Below are 19,895 nucleotides of genomic sequence, written 5' to 3' on the forward strand. Positions count from 1 at the left end.
TTTCCAGGTACGCTCGGTACGGATAAGTATCAATGCTTTCTCTTCACCATCTACACTTGTTTTATCCTTATCTAGAACTTTGACTTTCAAGTACAAGTAACTGCTATTCAGATCAATGTAATCTTCGGCTGTCTTTTGATTTCAAACTCGATGGGAACGTAATATGTCAAAGAGGAGACAGGGTAAAATTTGACCTATTGGGATTCTTGTATCGTCATCATGGTGGGTGGCATGGCAAACATATCTAGTTCCGACTTGGAACAGGCACAAGACTCTTGGTGCATCATATTTTTGTCTCTGTATTTGTTTAATAATAAAAAACGTCTAAGTCTCGGACAGTTCTTCTTTTTCTAGTCTTTCTAGCTTTAAGTGTGTGAAGTCCTCTAAAGAGGTGTTTTCTACATCGTCTCTTTCTGCCTTGTCAGGGAAACATGAATGCCTGACTCGGTAGCGTTCAGGGCATTTATATACGTTTCTCATCAGCCCACAATGTCTTTGCCTGTTTGCAACAATACATTATTGCCTGCTCTCATGAATGCTTCTTTTGGGTTTCGTTTGTTGATAATGACATTTTGGAGAAATTCTTTGCCATGCGTCAATGCGGCATCTCTCAAGGCGTGCAATCCTCATGTCACCATCGGTTTCAACACGGGCGTCATCGAACGAAAGGCTGATTTCAATATATCTCCTAAACCGTGTCCTCGCTGTCGAGCAATGCCTCAGTACACTGGATACATGACTTACGAGTCATTAGAGAATTGGATTTTCACCGTCACTTTCCCTTTGGTGAATGGAATATTTTGTCCCAGATCTCCTTTTATGGCAATGTTGACAGTGTCCAAATACGACTTGCTGATGGTAAATAATGAGGATGTACAAACTCGCGGTCACCGTGATATTTGTTTCCACCTTCCTCGTCAGTGTTCGTGGTAGAATCTACTTTGAAAGGAATGACACGCAGTAATGGTATGGAGGTGTGTCCCGCCACGTTATACTCCACAACATCGGAATACACAAAGATCAAATTCAGTCCTTCATTCAGTTCTACTGGGTTTCCAAAAGCCCTGTAAAAATCCATATTATTGTTGATCTTTGGGATCAAATTGTTTGCTATCATCTGTGGCTGTTCACCCAAAATTTCAAACAAACTACCATTAAACCTGTGTAACAATGTGTCAGTATCCTGAAATTTCATCAGTAGGTGACGAGCCACTTTATGGTACTCAATCTTAACTCTTCATTTGACATTGTTTAGGGCTTTGCTAAAAACAAACTCGAACCTGTCCGCTAGGGTGTCCACCAAATTTTGACCACTAAAATAATAGCCTGGCGGAATTTTTACAGTGTAGACTGTGAATAATGGATTGTTTGCTGGTTTTGTGGGACCCCAAAACCCGATTTCATTAACTGCATCTTGCAACTGAGTGTGCAGGATTTCCACCTCAAAAGTGTTTTGCTTTTCAGTGATGTTTTGGATTTGTGTAGTTTGAATGATTTCCACCAAAGCCACTTCACAATGGGTTTCATGGTCTAATTGGATGGCTTGAGGTAATTTGGCCGTGTAACGGCACAAAGTGTTATTGGGAAACACCTCCATGGAACTGTCACTGGGTAAGGTTAAGTAAAATTGGTTATGGTGGCTCATAATTCCAGAGTTATGTGGCTGTCCGAGGGGTTAATGAAGTCAGAGGAGTGTCTCCGCCCAAAATGGGGTTGTTGTTATTGTTGTTGGAGTGGTGATTTTACAACATTGTCTCTCTATCCAGACTCCTTTGCCTTTTTCATGTTTTTTCCTGATCATTTTCTTTATCTCTCTATATTTTCTTGCTCCATTGTGATCTATTTTTTTCCCTTTTTTAGTTCTCTTCTTTTGTCACATAGTTCAAGGACATATGTTGTGACCCAATGTTTCTTCGCTCAACGATATTTGCCAATGATCTCAATGGCTGTGCTATTAACAGCTTAATTGAATTTGGTTGTAAGAGACTCTAGATCGATGTCTTGTTTGTCCAGGGTTATCAGCGGTGCAAATGTACCACTTTACTTTGCTTGGAAGTATTCTACTACTTTTGGATCTTTAAATGTTTCATGGTCAATTCAGATTCTTGGTTGATTAGGCTTTTTAATAGTTTTCAGGGAGGCAAAGCGTTGTCATTAATAAAACCTGATCATTCCATTATATGTTCCTGTGAAATTTTGTGTTCTGGCAACATTCGGTCAATCGTCTCTTAACAAGAAGTAGTCAATCTGGTTGTGATGTTGTCCATCTCGACTGTGCCAGGTCCATCTTCTAGATGCTTTTTGAGGGCCGAATGTGTTGGCTGGCACAATATTGTTATAGGCAGCAAACTCCAAGAGCCTGAATCCTCTTTCATTTATTTCTGCTTCGCAGAAGGCCCATAAGTACTTTGCCAGTTTGTCTGTGAACCAACTCATACCTATGTATTTGAGTCTCTTTGTACAAACAAGACGTCCTTCTTGGGTGAGTTGTCAATGACATCTTGCAGTTGATTATACAAATTATCCAGTTCGTTGACATCTCAGTTAGATGTGGTTGAATATGCCTGTATGATTATGATGTTGAAGGAAGCCGACCTCAGGCAGATGGTAACAAGTCTGCTTGAGACTGGGCAGCAACCATAATGCTGTTCACAATGCCCTTGTGGACAAGATTCAAATGCCATGATTGTGTTTGTCCCCTCTTCCCCTGATGAAGAGCTTCATCTGTTGTTTTTGCATGTCAAACATAGTTCAACTTTACTCTTGAAATCTTACTGACTTTTATGGCAAACAAGGATTGCAACAACTGTAAGGAAATGTAACAACAGTGGGAAATGTAACTGTATGATAGTGTAAAAACTGTAAGGAAGTTACAACTGTATTTAAGTGTGACAACTGTAAGAAAGTGTGTCAACTATAATAAAGTGTGACAACTGTAAGAAAGTGACAAATGTAAGTATGACAAATGTAATTTAGTGAAAACTGTATGAAAGTGAGAAAACTAAGAAAATGAGACAAATGTAATTAAGTGTGATGACTGTAAGAAAGTGACAACATTAATAATGTGTGACAATTGTAGGAAAGTGTGACAACTGTAAGAAACTGTGACAACTGTAAGAAAGTGTGTCAACTATAAGAAAGTGTGACAACTATAAGAAAGTGTCAACTAAAAATGTGTGACAACTGTAATAATGTGTGACAATTGTAAGAAAGTGATAACTGTAAGAAAGTGTGGCAACTGTTAGAAATTGTGTCAACGATAGGAATGTGTGACAAATATAAAAAGTGTGACAACGGTGAAAGTGTGACAAATGTAATTAAGTGTGATGACTGTACGAAAGTGACAACAGTAATAACGTGTGACTACTGTAAGAAAGCATGACAACTGCAACAAAGTGTGTCAGCTATAAGAAAGTGTGTCAACTATAAGAAAATGTCAACTAAAAAAGTGTGACAACTGTAATAATGTGTGACAACTGTAAGAAAGTGTGACAACTGTTAGATAGTGTGTCAACTATAGGACAGTGTGACAACTGTAACAAAGTGTGACAACTGTTAAGAAATAAGACAACTGTAAGAAAATGTGAAATTTGTTAAGAAGTGTGAAAACTGTAAGATAGTGAGACAACTGTAATTATGTGTGATGACTCTAAGACAGTGACAACTGCAATAATGTGTGACAAATGTACATGGTGTGTTGTGATGGTGTCTAGTAAGGTGCAATTTTTTATTACTAAATGGCCAGAAACTGATCAATTTTAAAGGCAAAGTTGACCTCTGAATGATATTTGGGAGTGGTGGCTTTTGGTCGATAGGACCTATAATATTTTGTCCAGGGGTAGTGAAGCACGATAGCTCACAGTGATTTTTGAGGCTAGCTGTAATTGCCTGTTTAAGTGCACATATATGTACACACTACAAAACAATGACATGTACTATGTTCCTAAAGTTGTATGTATACAGTGTACACATTAGAAAACAATGACAACTGTTATGTTCCAAATTTAAATGTATACAGGGTACACATTACAAAACAATGAAAAGTATTATGTTCCAGATTTAAATGTATACAGGGTACACATTAAAAAGAACAAATAATAACAAGTGCTATGTTTGAGCTTTAAACATAAACAGGTGTACACATTAAAACAACAATGATATGTGCTATGTTCCAGATATAAATGTATACAGTTGTATGCACACTAAAATAACAATGACATACAGGTGTACATATTTATTATAAAAAAACAATGACAAAAGCTATGTTCCAGATTTAAATGCATTCAGGTGTACACACTAAGCAAACAATGACAAGTGCTATGTTTAAGATTTAAATGTATACAGGTGTACACTTTATAAACAAAACAATGACAATTGCTATGTTCCATATTTAAATATATACAGGTGTACACATTTAAAAAAAAAACAATGACATATAATATGTTCCAGATCTAAATGCATTCAGGTGTACACACTAATAAAACAATGACATACAGGTATATTATTTTAAAAAAGCAATGACAAAAGCTCTGTCCCAGATTTAAATGCATTCATGTGTGCACACTAATAAAACAACGACAAGTGCTATGTTCCAGATTTCAATGCATGCAGGTGTACACACTAAGAAAAACAATGACAAGTGTTATGTTTCATATTTAAATGCACACAGGTGTACACACTAAATAAACAATGACAAGTGCTATGTTCCAGATTTAAATGCACACAGGTGTATACATTAAGAAAACAATGGCAAGTGCTATGTTCCAGATTTAAATGCACACAGGTGTATACATTAAGAAAATAATGACAAGTGCTATGTTCCAGATTTAAATGCATACAGGTGTGTGCGTTAAGAAAACAATGTCAAGTGCTATTCCATGTCTCATCCAATGATTACTATATATAATAATATAAATTTCTAATAGTTCTGGGACCATGATTGATGATATAAAGGAAAAGCATTTCAGTGTCAATAACCATGAAAGGCAAATAGGAAAATACAGCTTCAGGGAGGCTCTACATTACTAGCTAGTGTTGTTGATCTCTTTCATGGAAGATTTAAGATACGTTTTTTAGGTAATATACATCAATGTGGTAGAATGAACAAATCCTGGTTAATTGGACATGTATTATGAGGCTTTTGTATCACCACCTAATTGCTGGACAGACTCCAACCTAATCCAGCTCTTCTGCCTTGTTCCAAGTACCAAGTCAGACCTGAAAAGAGACAATATACGTATATTTAATCTCATAGGTTAGTAACATTTAGGAAAATTAAGTGCAAATTTGCTATATATGTTTATGTCCAAATGGTATTTATATACCTGCCATAACACATCACATCATGCAAAAATAGTTTTATTCCAAACCATCTGACATGGTCATGTTTAGAAAAACACAATTTTCAGTAATCTTTGGAAGAAATAAAAACATACCACTTCAGTATATGCCTGTGTCTTGAAGCATGTAAATATTTTATGCCTGTGTGCCTACTTGATATTGGATATACATTATGACAAATATATTGAGACCATGACACATTAGTCCTTATTCTTCTTATTGTAATAGAACTGGTGAAAAGTTCCAATCTGAATGTACTATTCCTATAATTGCAACAGACTAGAAAACTGTTACAATCTGAATGTGCTATTCCTAAAATTGTAACAGAGTGGCAACTGTTCCAATCTGAATGTTATATTCCTATAATTGTAACAGAGTGGGGAAACTGTTCCAATCTGAATGTGCTATTCCTATAATTGTAACAGAGTGGGAAATTGTTCCAATCTGAATGTGTTATTCCTAAAATTGTAACAGAGTGGCAACTGTTCCAATCTGAATGTTATATTCCTATAATTGTAACAGAGTGGGGAAACTGTTCCAATCTGAATGTGCTATTCCTATAATTGTAACAGAGTGGGAAATTGTTCCAATCTGAATGTGATATTCCTATAATTGTAACAGAGTGGGAAACTGTTCCAATCTGAATGTTCTATTCATATCATTGTAACAGAGTGGGAAACTGTTCCAATCTGAATGTACTATTCATATACTTGTAACAGACTGGGAAACTGTTCCAATCTGAATGTACTATTCCTATAATTGAAACAGACTCAGAAACATTTTCAATCTGAGTGTGCTATTCCTATAATTGTAACAGAGTGAGAAACTGTTTCAATCTGAATGTGCTATTACTATAATTGTAACAGAGTAGGAAACTTTTCCAATTGGCATGTACTGGTTCTATTATTTTTGTAAATCTAGGGAACAGTTTCAATAAGCATATACTATTTATGTTTTATTTATAGAACTGGGGAACAGTTCCAACTGAAATGAGTTCCACCTGGTAGCACAATGCAGCATAAAATTAAAAATGGTAGAGAAATACAAAAATGAGAAGAAATACTGTAAATTTTATGTGAAAAATAGAATACAAGACTGTATATATAGATTTTTAAAATATGCAAAGTTTTATAACAAAATCCTGTGATAGTTGACAATTTCCACTGAAATGTACCAAGTCAAACTTGTGAAAAAGGGATAAGGAAGGCACAGGGAGTTGCCAAATATTATAAAAGGTATGGATTAAGCTGTGTACCACTTTTGTCAGCTTATATTGCTTCTTATATTTATCCCGTTATTTAATCTGTATTTAAATGTTCTTCTGAGCTGAAAAGTAGCACAGTTCCATTGAATGATGGATGAAAAGTTGGAGTTAAATGGAATAATGCCTGAAAAGCAACACAGTTGCATGTAAAAATGACTTAAACGCAGCACATTTTCGTGAAATAATTACTAAAAGGTAGCACAGCTCCATGAAACAATGAAAGGTAGCACAGTTCCATGTAATAATGACAGAAAAGTAGCACAGTTCCATTGAATAGTATGTAATAATGACCAAACAGTAGCAGACTTCCACATAATGATCACTGAAAAGTTGTACAGCTCATGGAACAATGATTGAAAGGTAGCATAGTTTAATGTAATAATGATTGAAAAGTACAACAGTTCAATGTAATAATTACTAAAATGTTGCACAGCTCGATGGGACAATGGCTGAAATGTAGCACAGTTCCATTTAATAATGACTAAATTGTTGCACAGCTCAATGGAACAATGACTGAAAGGTAGCATGGTTTCACAGAATAATGCCTGAAAAGTAGCTGCAATGAATGATGCTTCACTTCTGTGGATAATCCAAAAGCTTTTTAGCAAAATCAGTACATCATATGTAACATCCTCCAAGATAATAAAAAAATCTATCAACTTTCATGACAATATAGCAGTGTCAGAGAAAATACAAATTTTATTGTAAGTACTATAGCATGAAAATTAAGTCATTTTGAACTAATTGTTCTATTCTAAGAAGTACTCTCAAAAAGGAATACATCCATCAAGTTTGATGACTTACACATTCATCGGTGTCTGTAGCACTGAAGCACATGGTTGTTAATTCGCATCCTCAGTTTCGGTGCATGAATGCACATAGCCGCTGAAGTATATGTTTGTTAAAGAACATGCTCAATTACTGTTTATATTTGCACATGGCTGCTGAAGCAGATGTTTTAACATGCTCATTTCTGTTCATGTAGGCAAATTGATGCTGAATTGAGTTATTAAAGCACATGCTCTATTACTATTTATGAATGCACATGGCTGCTGAATAGTTGATGAACTACATGCCAAGTTATTGTTCCTGAATGCATATGGCTGCTGAAGTGCAAGATTGTAAAGGCACATTTTACATATGCTCCTTAATGGAATGCATGATGCAACATGATTTTGTACATGTTTTGGCATTAACAAAACAGCTCTAAGTAAATGCAACAAGAATAAAACAATGTTATAAATAAAGTTATTCCTAAAATTCCATTGTAGCTCAATTAGTAGTTTATCAGACTTGTAAAAAAGGGTTGCAAGTTTGATACCCAATCATGCCAGCCTAAGTTCTCATTTTCACAGCACACTGTAGCCAATAATATGCTAGAATTACCATTAAAAGCCAACCAATCAACCATTTTAGAACCTTCTTTAAAAATGATTTTAAAGAAATAGTTGTTAATCAATATAATTTTTGATATATAAAATAAACAAAATGATATCATTTGTTGTAATTTAACAATTATTAGCTAAATTGATTTAAAACTTTTATACCTTCATTATACTTAGCAAAATATGTAATAAGGGGAAATAATTAATGGATAGAATGGGAAGCAACTTATATTTAATGAGCCATTGATTAACTACTTGTACTTGTTGAGATTTTAATAAACATTTAAAATGTCCTTGTCATAACAGGAATGAGTGACATTTTAATCAATAGTAAATTTATCCAGTTATGAAAATAATATGTAGCATGACAATCCCTTGTACAAGTCCTCTATTAAAATTAGGCCTGATGAGATCCTCCCATTTGTACCATGTAGTACCTGTGCTGTGATAGGGATAAAATGAAAATGGCCTTAGCTTCAAGCACATCATAAATACATTTCACCATAATTCACACTTTCTCCCATAACATCACATTTGAAATATCAAAATAATTTTCGTTCACACAGGTTGGTTCTAAAATTCAGAAAATATTTTTTTTTACTTGTCTGGTTTATTTCGGGATATGCTAGATAAGAAAATTATTATTAAAAATCAGTTGCTGTAGTAAAATTAAATATCAGTCACACAGCATCTAACTACTTACCAATTTGTCAAAATATAATTATAACTTTAATATGATTTTACATGCATATGGAAGCCTTAAACATGTGGGTCATAAAGGACCATGCAGGAAAAGTCCAAAATTGGTTGTAAAATAAAACTTTTTTAAAAGAAAGTTTTAATTTTTAACTCACTGCCATTAGGTTCCAGTCAGTGTCTTTTGTCTTTTTTGTAATAAAAGTACATTCCAATCAAGAGTAAATTTAAGTCTCTGAGTGCATATTCAAAACCAGATCCACTATTTTTCCTAATTTTCACATTTTACAGCTTCAAACTCAGCATTTGAAAATGTTTGATTTTCACAACAATGTAAAATATAAGTAAATCTGAAGAATGTTCACCACTGTGATCATATCTAACACCCCACTGTGCTCATATCTAACACCCCGCTGTGCTCATATCTAACACCCCACTGTGCTCATATCTAACACCCCGCTGTGCTCATATCTAACACCCCGCTGTGCTCATATCTAACACACCACTGTGCTCATATCTAACACCCCACTGTGCTCATATCTAACACCCCGCTGTGCTCATATCTAACACACCACTGTGCTCATATCACCACTGTGCTCATATCTAACACACCACTGTGCTCATATCTAACACACCACTGTGCTCATATCTAACACCCTACTGTGCTCATATCTAACACCCCACTGTGCTCATATCTAACACCCCACTGTACTCATATCTAACACCCCACTGTGCTCATATCTAACACCCCACTGTGCTCATATCTAACACCCCGCTGTGCTCATATCTAACACCCCACTGTGCTCATATCTAACAGCCCACTGTGCTCATATCTAACACCCCGCTGTGCTCATATATAACAGCCCACTGTGCTCATATCTAACACCCCACTGTGCTCATATCTAACACACCACTGTGCTCATATCTAACACCCCACTGCTCATATCTAACACCCCACATCCCTAAATAAACATACTAATTATTGTTTCAACTGCATATTCTGCAGAACTCAAATGTCCCACACAACACTTAGTGATAGATAATTGTGTGTGTGTATGTGTGTGTGTGTATATATATATATATATATATATATATATATATATATATATATATATATATATATATATATATACCATCTTTTACATGTATTAAATAAAAGTTTAGACTGATTATGATAAAATATATTCAATTCAAGTTTAGACTGCATAAATGAACTGTATTTACCTGATAAATACTTATTTGTTTCTTTGGAAGATAATTGCCTTGATAAATTGTATTTTGCATAGCAGATGATGAGTTTGGTGAGTGAAATTGTTTAAATCAAATATTTTATCAATCCAATGTTTCTAAAACTGTCATTCACATAAAAGTTTACATTCACTGCCTTTAATGTGTTGCTAAAACTTTAAAACTCAAACATCGGGAAACAGACATTGGCGTACAAGCTTGCATCTGGGCAGATTGTGATCTGTTATCCTCTTTGAACTGTGGGGCTTTTATAAATATGTTGCATGCTTAAATCTACAATGGGGCATCATGTTGGCAAGTTCTTGACCAAGAACAATCTGGAATAAAGACTGGGGTTATTGCCCTTTGTTCTAGTAAATGTAATGTCTTTATCTCATTCTGCAATATGTCGGCCATCATGTGTTAGTTGGGGTTGCAATTATGAGGGGGACTGATGACATGGGGGGGGCTGCCTGAATGAGATACGAGCCCCTCTGAACCAATTGCATCAATCACATGATGTGAGGGAATAAATTACTCCATGAGATGTGGAACAGGTGGGGTCTGGCACCGGAGGGGGTAAGTCATTGTGCGGAGTTGGGATACCTAGAGAAGGAGAAAACCTGTTTTCTCTCGCCTCTCCTTGTCTGTCTGCATGATGTAGGATTCGATAATCTCTGATTACTCGCTATGCATCTATACCATTGTCTCAGCTGCTTATAGCCTTCTATCATATCTCCAACAATGGTCATCCTGTCTCTGAGGCTGCTCAAGATAAGTGCAAGCCAAGAACAGATCTTGAACTGACAAACGTAGAGGCAAACACCTGTGCTTTCTGACTTATTATTTCCTCTATACATCACCCAAGTACAAGTGGGGATCCAAAATGAATGGAGCAAGAAATCTCTATACAAAGTACGTGTAGTTTGAATAATGCAGAGAAAAACAAAGTATCCATTCATATTCAGTCTGGGTTAGAGGATAATGGGCATTAGACACTGCGTATTGTAGACTTTGGAGATGTGATCATTACTGGCCTACACTGCCATATGGTATGATTTTTTCACTTACTGTACCTGGGCCCCAAATGGCCAAGTAGTCTAAAGCGCTCACCTTTACGGATCATTGCCATCTCACCTCTGTCTGTGCCAGTTCGAGTCTCGGGTTTGGCTACAAGTGAGAAAGCTTGCCAGTAGCTTTTCGTGGGTCAGTGGTTCTTTCCGGGTTTTCCCTGATTCTTCCTCCACCATTAATCCTGGCCGCCATGTATAGCCTCTCTTGTGCTGAAAAATGGCATTAAACCCTACAACAACAACAACAACTTACTGTACCACCAAAAAAGACTGTTTGATGGCAAAAAATTATATAAAGCCATGGATTTTCAGAGGCCTGTTGACAATTTACAGTGAAAACTCATGATATCTGGTATACAGAGTGCCACTTACTTGAGTAAGGGGAGACAATCTTAAGAGTTCAGTTTGTCTGTCATAAAGACGCATAGACTTTTCAAGTCGTTGGGAGGGAGGGATTCTAGAGGAAGCACAACGATTTTCTAACTTGAATGTGATTGAGTAATATATTCAAAGGAGAAGCATTTACTTTCATAACATAATTCACATATTCCTTGCTGGAAAACCGCATCGTTTTTCCAACTCTGTATTTACTTGTACTCGCACTGATATGATTTTAAATATGGAAAATTTCAATCATTCCCAAATGTAACTTAAATTTCATGAATTCAAATGACAAACAAATATAACCTGAATAAAATGGTTTGATTTTATAATGAATATAAAATCATGTACATATGACACTAATGTACGCCAATATAATGCAACTGAAGGACAATGTTCCAAATGAAACAGGGGTCATAATGCAAAGTTCTATTTTCAACAAGGACAGTAACTTCATAATATTTTTTGTGAAACTGATTAAAAATCAACTTGACCTAGGCCTACTTATTACAAAAGCTTTGTACACACACCTGACACGTGTCTGATTACTGTAAAGTTTGGTACTTGACCATGACCTTACTATTGTAAAGCCTTATGCTTGACCTTGATCTTACTATTGTAAAGCCTTATGTTTGACCTTGATCTTACTACTGCAAATCTTTACTTGACATTGATCTTACTATTGCAAAGTCACAAACCTGACCTTGATCTTACTATTGCAAAATCTTTATTTGACATTGATTTTGCTAATAGTCTTATATTTGACTTTGATCTTACTATTGCAGTCTTATACTTGACCTTGATCTTACTACTGTAAAGTCTGATAACTGACCTTGATCTTACTATTGTAAAGTCTTGTACTTAACCTTGATCTTACTATTGCAAAGTCTTATACCTGATCTTGATCTTACTATTGCAAAGTATTTTTTTACACTGATCTTACTATTGCAAAGTCTTATACCTGATCTTGATCTTGCTATTGCAAAGTCTTATACCTGATCTTGATCTTGCTATTGAAAAGTCTTATACCTGATCATGACCTTACTATTGTAAAGTTGTATTTTTGACATTGATCTTACTATTGACATTGATTTTACTATACAGTCTTATACTTGCTCTTGATCTTATTATTGTAAATTCTTATAATTGACCTTGATCTTATTATTTCAAAATCTTATACTTGACCTTGATCTTACCATAGCAAAGTCTTATACCTGACCTTGATCTTACTATGGAGCCAGTTCTGGGATGAAAAAAGTGACATTGAACCTACCTCAATATTTGATGACCTTGTTTGTAATGATGCACACTTGTATGGTTCTTCTTACTAAGCCTACTACACCATGGCTGGCTGGAACACCTGACTCTAAGCCTACGACGCCATGGCTGGCTGGCACACCTGACTCTAAGCCTACTACGCCATGGCTGGCTGGCACACCTGACTCTAAGCCTACTACGCCATGGCTGGCTGGCACACCTGACTCTAAGCCTACTATGCCATGGCTGGCTGGCACACCTGACTCTAAGCCTACTACGCCATGGCTGGCTGGCACACCTGACTCTTAGCCTACTACGCCATGGCTGGCTGGCACACCTGACTCTAAGCCTACTATGCCATGGCTGGCTGGCACACCTGACTCTAAGCCTACTACACCATGGTTGGCTGGCACACCTGACTCTAAGCCTGCTACGCCATGGCTGGCTGGCACACCTGACTCTAAGCCTACTATGCCATGGCTTGTTGGTTCACCTGACTCTAAGCCTACTACACCATGGCTTGCTGGCACACTTGACTCTAAGCCTCCTATGCCATGGCTGGCTGGCACACCTGACTCTAAGCCTACTACACCATGGCTTGCTGGCACACCTGACTCTATGCCTACTACACCATGGCTGGCTGGCACACCTGACTTTAAGCCTACTACTGTAACAAGCTAACCGGGTGGGATATTTTGGATTGACAACAGAACACGTTTTGACGACACAGATATATATATATGGTTTAATGTGGTGATTTATATGAGCAGTATATTTTGAAGATGTGAGCATATTTATAATCCAAATATTGGATTTATTTAACATAAAACGCACAGATTCAAAGATGGAAAAAAAAACTACGAATAAATTAGTTCAGTAACACAAAAATAAAACACAGGATAAATGATTCACAAATGATTCAGTAATGGAAAGATGAATATAGTTTACTCAAATAGTAAACGATGTAAGCTTTTTACTCACAGTAAAAATGTATTCGCTCAGGTAGCGAAATTATGTTGCTAAACACAAGAACGGACATACTGTCTATCTTTCCAGTCCTGAATGATACACTGGGTCTTACTAACCCAAAAATTAGCCTACAGCTAATAAAATACATATACGGAGATACACTCCATTACCCGTGCACCATATCCGCTCCACAGCTCCTATGAATCAATTTCACAACTGCTACAGACTCCGGACCCTCGGAATACTATGATCACTCGGAACATTAGACCCTCCAGACACTCCAAATATTAGACCCTCTGGACACCCTGGTCCTTTGACGGCTCTACAGCTGGGTCACCTTAGTCACTCTTGACATTAGACACTCAGGACGCTAGACATTAGACACTCCGGCACCTTAAACGCTCCAGACAAACGGACGTTTCTACACTCAGACAACACCGGACACCCCGGATATTCCTACCCTCAGACAACACCGGACACCCCGGATATTCCTACCTTCAGACAACACCGGACACCCCGGATATTCCTACCTTCAGACAACACCGGACACCCCGGATATTCCTACCTTCAGACAACACCAGGCACCCCGGATATTCCTACCCTCAGACAGCTGAAAATATACCCAATACAGTGTACTAAACTTGATACAGACATAATAACGTAAGGACGTCATACATGGTAAGTTATAAAGATTATATTATTATGGCAATTACAAAATGGCAGGTTCAATAGTAAACCTAACCCTGCTTGATAAGACTATAGTAAACAATTCTTTAAAAAAAAATGTAGCTTTACATTGCCAATATAAATCCTGTACTACGTTGCAACCAGAAAAAAAATGCACGCATTATGCTGTATAAAGAAAACTATATAACAAACATGCAAAGGTAAATGTGGTAATACACTAGTTATCACTTAAGACCAAAAAATTACCTACCCCTACAGCTGGAGTTGTGCGAATCCTTTAAGCAGGCTGCTTGCTGACAAAACCATTAGTATTGTAAAGACCCTTTACATACAGTAAAGTATTTATATGTTTAGACTTTTCGTTTTGCCGTAACGAATACACCTTGCACGTGTGGCATAGGATGAATCGTACTCACGATTTCAAAATACAATAGACCATATACATAATCACCCTCGGGTAACGTTGTACAGTGAAAAAACGAAACCCGAGTACATGTATTTAATGAATAACATTTACACCATTCCGTGACAACTACACCATGGCTGGCTGGCACACCTGACTCTAAGCCTACTATGCCATGGCTGGCTGGCACACCTGACTCTAAGCCTATTAGACCTGGGTACAGCAAAAACTTTTGTACCATAGAATTTCCCAACATACTGCAATACAAGCCACAGTATACTGCACTTAAATTAGGGACCAACAATTCAATAGTCTGAGCCAGATGCCTGAAACTTTTTTAAAATTTCAGACAGTCAATAATAGGAAAAATATCTTCCTCTGATTTATAGCAAAATAAAATTATGATATTATTAGGAGAAAATATACTGAGACAAAAGAACAAAGTGTATTTCAGCTAAAATGGGAATTACAGCCCCATCCCACAATAAATAAATCCCCAGTACCTTACAGTAGATGAATTTGTTATGTGTATGCATAGTGTTGAATAAATTGTAATCTAAAAGCTGGAGCTAAAGTGGGATGATTCAGCTTACACTACAGATCATACTGTGGCTGAATCATGCTGACATTAGAGAGGCATTTGATTAAAAAGATTAAGTGCCAATACCAAAGCCATTTCTTTAACTATCTTGTCATAACTATCATTAAATTCATAACAAGATTCATCAGAAATTTCCATAGATTCCTTATTGATGGAAACTACAGATGTATCGGTACAGTGAAAAAGTACCATGGTATGTGCCATCAGAAAAATTACTGAGGTAAACTGGTATACAGGCAATACCAGGCACCTCTAGCATTCATTACCCCCATCTTATCCGTAATGACTCCAAATAGCAAACTCTGCCAGGCCTCAATTTTTCCATTTCTGGAATGAACAATGCAGCTAGTACTGGATACAGTTGTGCATGACAAGCAGATAATGTATTACATTTAATGACAAAGATGGCTATCCGCAGGAATAAAGTTTTAGAACAACTTTATACATTGGGGTGTCTAATGAAAACAGTCAGTCATTCTGTATCTTAATCCTTGTACAACTTGGCATTTTTTGGAGTTGTCTCCCTTGCACTGAACATTATAACTGCATAGCCATATTCAAGTAAGCCCAATTTATTGAAAACTAAATATACTAATAGATATCAGCAAAATAAAACTTAACCATATTTTTTATACAACTTTAAGCATTACTGATTGTTAAGATCAATACATTTTAAGTAATTTCTAGAGTTGTTTCCCTTGCAATGTGGAATTGCACATTTGGTAGCCAGTAACATAGGCCAATTTAAGAAAAACTAAAACATCAATAATTTCCAGAAGAATTCATTCAAACAACTTCTACCTTATGTTTTAATCACACTATAATGTACACATTCTTTTATTTTAAAATTTGTATGGATTTTCTTTTATGTTTTGGAGAAATAAGAATTTTGTTTTTCTTCTACTACTAAACAAACAAAAAACATACAAATCATTCTCCTTTCTTTAAAAATAATACGTTCAGTTATCACTTTGTTAGTACCTTGATCAAAGGGAAGAAAGAACTTACCTGGAAGGGAGATAATTGTTTTATTACTCCAACTGAACTCCTGGTGCAGACAACTTGAAGACGTATCATCAACCATGCCTTCTTAGTGGCTAATAAATGGTTGTAGGCATGACATTTTTGAACATGTAGTCTCGGTGTAGTTTGAAATTTAATTTAGAATTATTGTTGTAAGGCTGTCATAATAGGTAAAGTATATAGCTGGGCTGATCCAATGGTAGGATTCAAGCCTGCAACCTTTTGAGTCTAACATGGGATTCCTATAATTATTTAAGTGAAGCAAGAAATTCATTTTAACCAATAGATTCATCTAGAAAAGAAAGAAAAGCTGCCAGCATGTATGTCTGATGGTAAAGATATTCTTAGCTACATGTATATTAATCTACTTAAACTGAAATATAAAAAGAAAAAAAAAATATTTGCAGCTTGGCGAGAGAGAGAGAGAGAGTTTGGTTTGGTTTTATTTGAGGGTTTACGACACAGCAACTGAAGTAGGTTATCGAGTACTGAGACAATTGGAGTAAAGTGCTTTCCCCAAGACACACCATGGAGGCAGATCCAGGCTGGTCTGATGGAGGGATTTGACCCCACACCCTGTCAGTCCCAAGTCAAGCATGCTAAACACTGAGCCACTGTGGCAGATAAAAGGTTGTGAGTGGCAGCTGAAAAATGGATATGGAGATACATGTAACAGTTAAAAGTGAATTTAATTTTTTTTTTAATTAACAATGATTGATAAAGGATGTGAAATCAGTCTGCAAGAATAATGAAGAAGAGAGAATAAATAGCAAAAGAAAAAGAATAAAGTCATGGGCTAAATGAGTGGGTTGACATTGAAAACAGAATAAAGAAAAAACACCAATCTTATGAAACAATTTATTGATTCCAACATTGCTTGTAGAGAGACAGAACTGTATACATAACTGCCAAAGTCAATGACTAAAAATAAACATCCTTTAAACAGTGTTGCAGGATACAAATGTGCATAAAGTCCTCACATGAAACGACTAACAAATTAAGATTCCCAAATGAATCATATAGCATTCAGGTCTTTCCTATCTTTACTTTAATGTTCTTAAAATTACACTATTTGATGCTGAACACTGTCTACACTGACCGAAGTATCCCTCATTCTGAAGATGTCCCAGAGGGATTCCCATTCTCACTTGAAATTCCTGTTTGATCTCGCCTACTTTTTCTTTACTGCATGTGTGACAGATGAATAAATAAACATCACTATATGTGGTGCACTGATACCTTAACTTTTAAGTATATTTGATGTTTGTACAAGTACTTTTAATGAGTTTGGATTTCTCCATTTTTAACCAACTGATGATACTGCAATCCACAGCATTATGTGTTACCAGGCTGGCTTGACTTATTTTAACGTTTTGCATTCAAGGTTTGAAATTCAGAGCAATTTGTGAACTTTTGGCTTGAGGTGATCTAAAGACCTTAATCTATTATACCTGTGAGGATGTAGTCAGCCAGCTTTTGTAACCAGACATATTTAGAAAGGATTTTCCTTACCTCTTTGCAAAATGAGATTTTTCGGTTCACATGTAGCAATAACTTAACTTCTTAGCATTTATTAACCAGAATATCCAATTCTCTTCCACCCTCCTTGCTTCCAAAAACTTAAATATGACTTTTCATCACTAATGAACTGCTCCAGTGGCTGATGTGGTTAGAGCTTCCACCTTGGTTGCAGGAGATCATGGGTTCAAACACCAGCCGAATCATACAAAGACTTATAAAAAATGGTACTAGCAGTTGCCATGCTTGGCGCTCAGCATTAAGGGGTTAGTGTTAGGACTGGTTGGCTTAGTGTAATGTAACTGGATGGGAAATGATGCTACATGTCTGCAGCATGATGCCCCAGTACATACATTACTACAGACTGCCACACCGCAGGCATTGTAGTGAGAAATTGTTAAAGCTACCTAAACAATCCAAATTACACACAGATCAATAATGACAGTCAATCCTGGCTGTATTAAATGGTAACATTCAAACTGACAGCTGTACTTCCTGATAGGGAGTGTACAAATCCCACACTGCTCAAAAGTAATACATTAGTTATAATAAAATAAATATGGTGCTTTTCTAACAAGTTAGTTTTAGAAAAAATAAAACATAACAAAAAAAGTTTCAACACAACACTTATGCCCCTTATGACATGAAAGCATATGATATTCAAGATGGTGTGACTTACTTAATACACCACTGCCACTGAGGCTAAAGATGGTGTGATGAAAACCACTTTTAACACATTGGCCCCTGACACTCAAGATAGTGACAAATTTACTTACAACACACTGGCCCATGAAATTCATGATAGTGTATCACAACTACAGATGACACACTGGCCCCTGACACTTTCAGTTGTGTGGCAAAACTACTTTTGACACACTGGCCCCTGAAATTCATGATAGTGTAACACTACTGATTACACATTGCCCCTGATGCACAAGATGGTGTCAAACAAGTACATATGACACGATTATTCCCTGATACTCATGATGGTGTATCAAACTATGATATTTTGGCACCTGATACTAAAGCATACCTGTCAACTCTCATGCTGGAAGAAAACACTCTCAATTTTTGGGGTCATTTCTTGCCTACCTCCCAATCCCATATCTTCTGATATTTTGCAGAGAGCTCCCATTTAGTACATTATGTCTGTCAATTTTCATTTATCTAAAGAAAAACCTACAAAAATCAATACATCATATGCAATTTGCAAGCCCTGTTAAGAAATATCACCTGTGAATAATGTTGCAACATAAAAATATCACACTACAAAGAATTTTGTCTTCATTAAAAAGAATGTTAGGTTTAAACAGTGTTATCATAAATTTATTATTTTTTTAACCCATAAAACAACACTAAAATAAAAAAATAACTCAAAAAATAAATCACCACAATAAAACTGTTTCCAATTAGTTTCAATCCCAAGAATGATCACTGTGGATGCTGTGTAATTTTCTCTACAAACAAAATAGTATCTCCCTTCCCATCAAAACACACGAATAAACACCTAGCATTACTGTACCATATATATAAGTATTAACTGCCATCATTATATGATCATGAAAAAAGGGATGAAAAAACCATCCAGATTATAGAAAGACTAATTCAGCATAAATATGTTATTTAGTAAACAATTTTAAATGTTTTATGAGTTGACAATAAGGAAATAAGGTTTAATATAAAATGTGGAAAAATAAGTTACCACTTGTATGGTAGCTTGAGACTGCAGATTTGAACTGTTAAGATCAATTTACACAAGCTTTTGGCAGCATTTGTCAAAACAAAAAGTGTATCATATTTCTGTACTCTTCCTCCACCAGATATACTGGCTGATATGTATAGCCTATCATGTGCTGAAAACTGATGTTAAACCAAACCCCACCAAAAAACAACAACAACAATGCAAAATGATATGAGACAGAACAGTTGTTTAGAATTGAAAACAAATATAAATTTTTAATTAAAGGGAAATACACTAAACCAATATGAAGTTTTAAAAAAACTAAATTTACATTCTATTAATAATTGTATGATGTAAAAAGATGGTAATTCTGTAAACATCAAAACAAAC

This window comes from Sinohyriopsis cumingii, unplaced genomic scaffold (genome assembly GCF_028554795.1).
Source record: "Sinohyriopsis cumingii isolate HCF-2022 unplaced genomic scaffold, ASM2855479v2 utg002217l, whole genome shotgun sequence".
Taxonomy (NCBI): Eukaryota; Metazoa; Mollusca; class Bivalvia; order Unionida; family Unionidae; genus Sinohyriopsis; species Sinohyriopsis cumingii.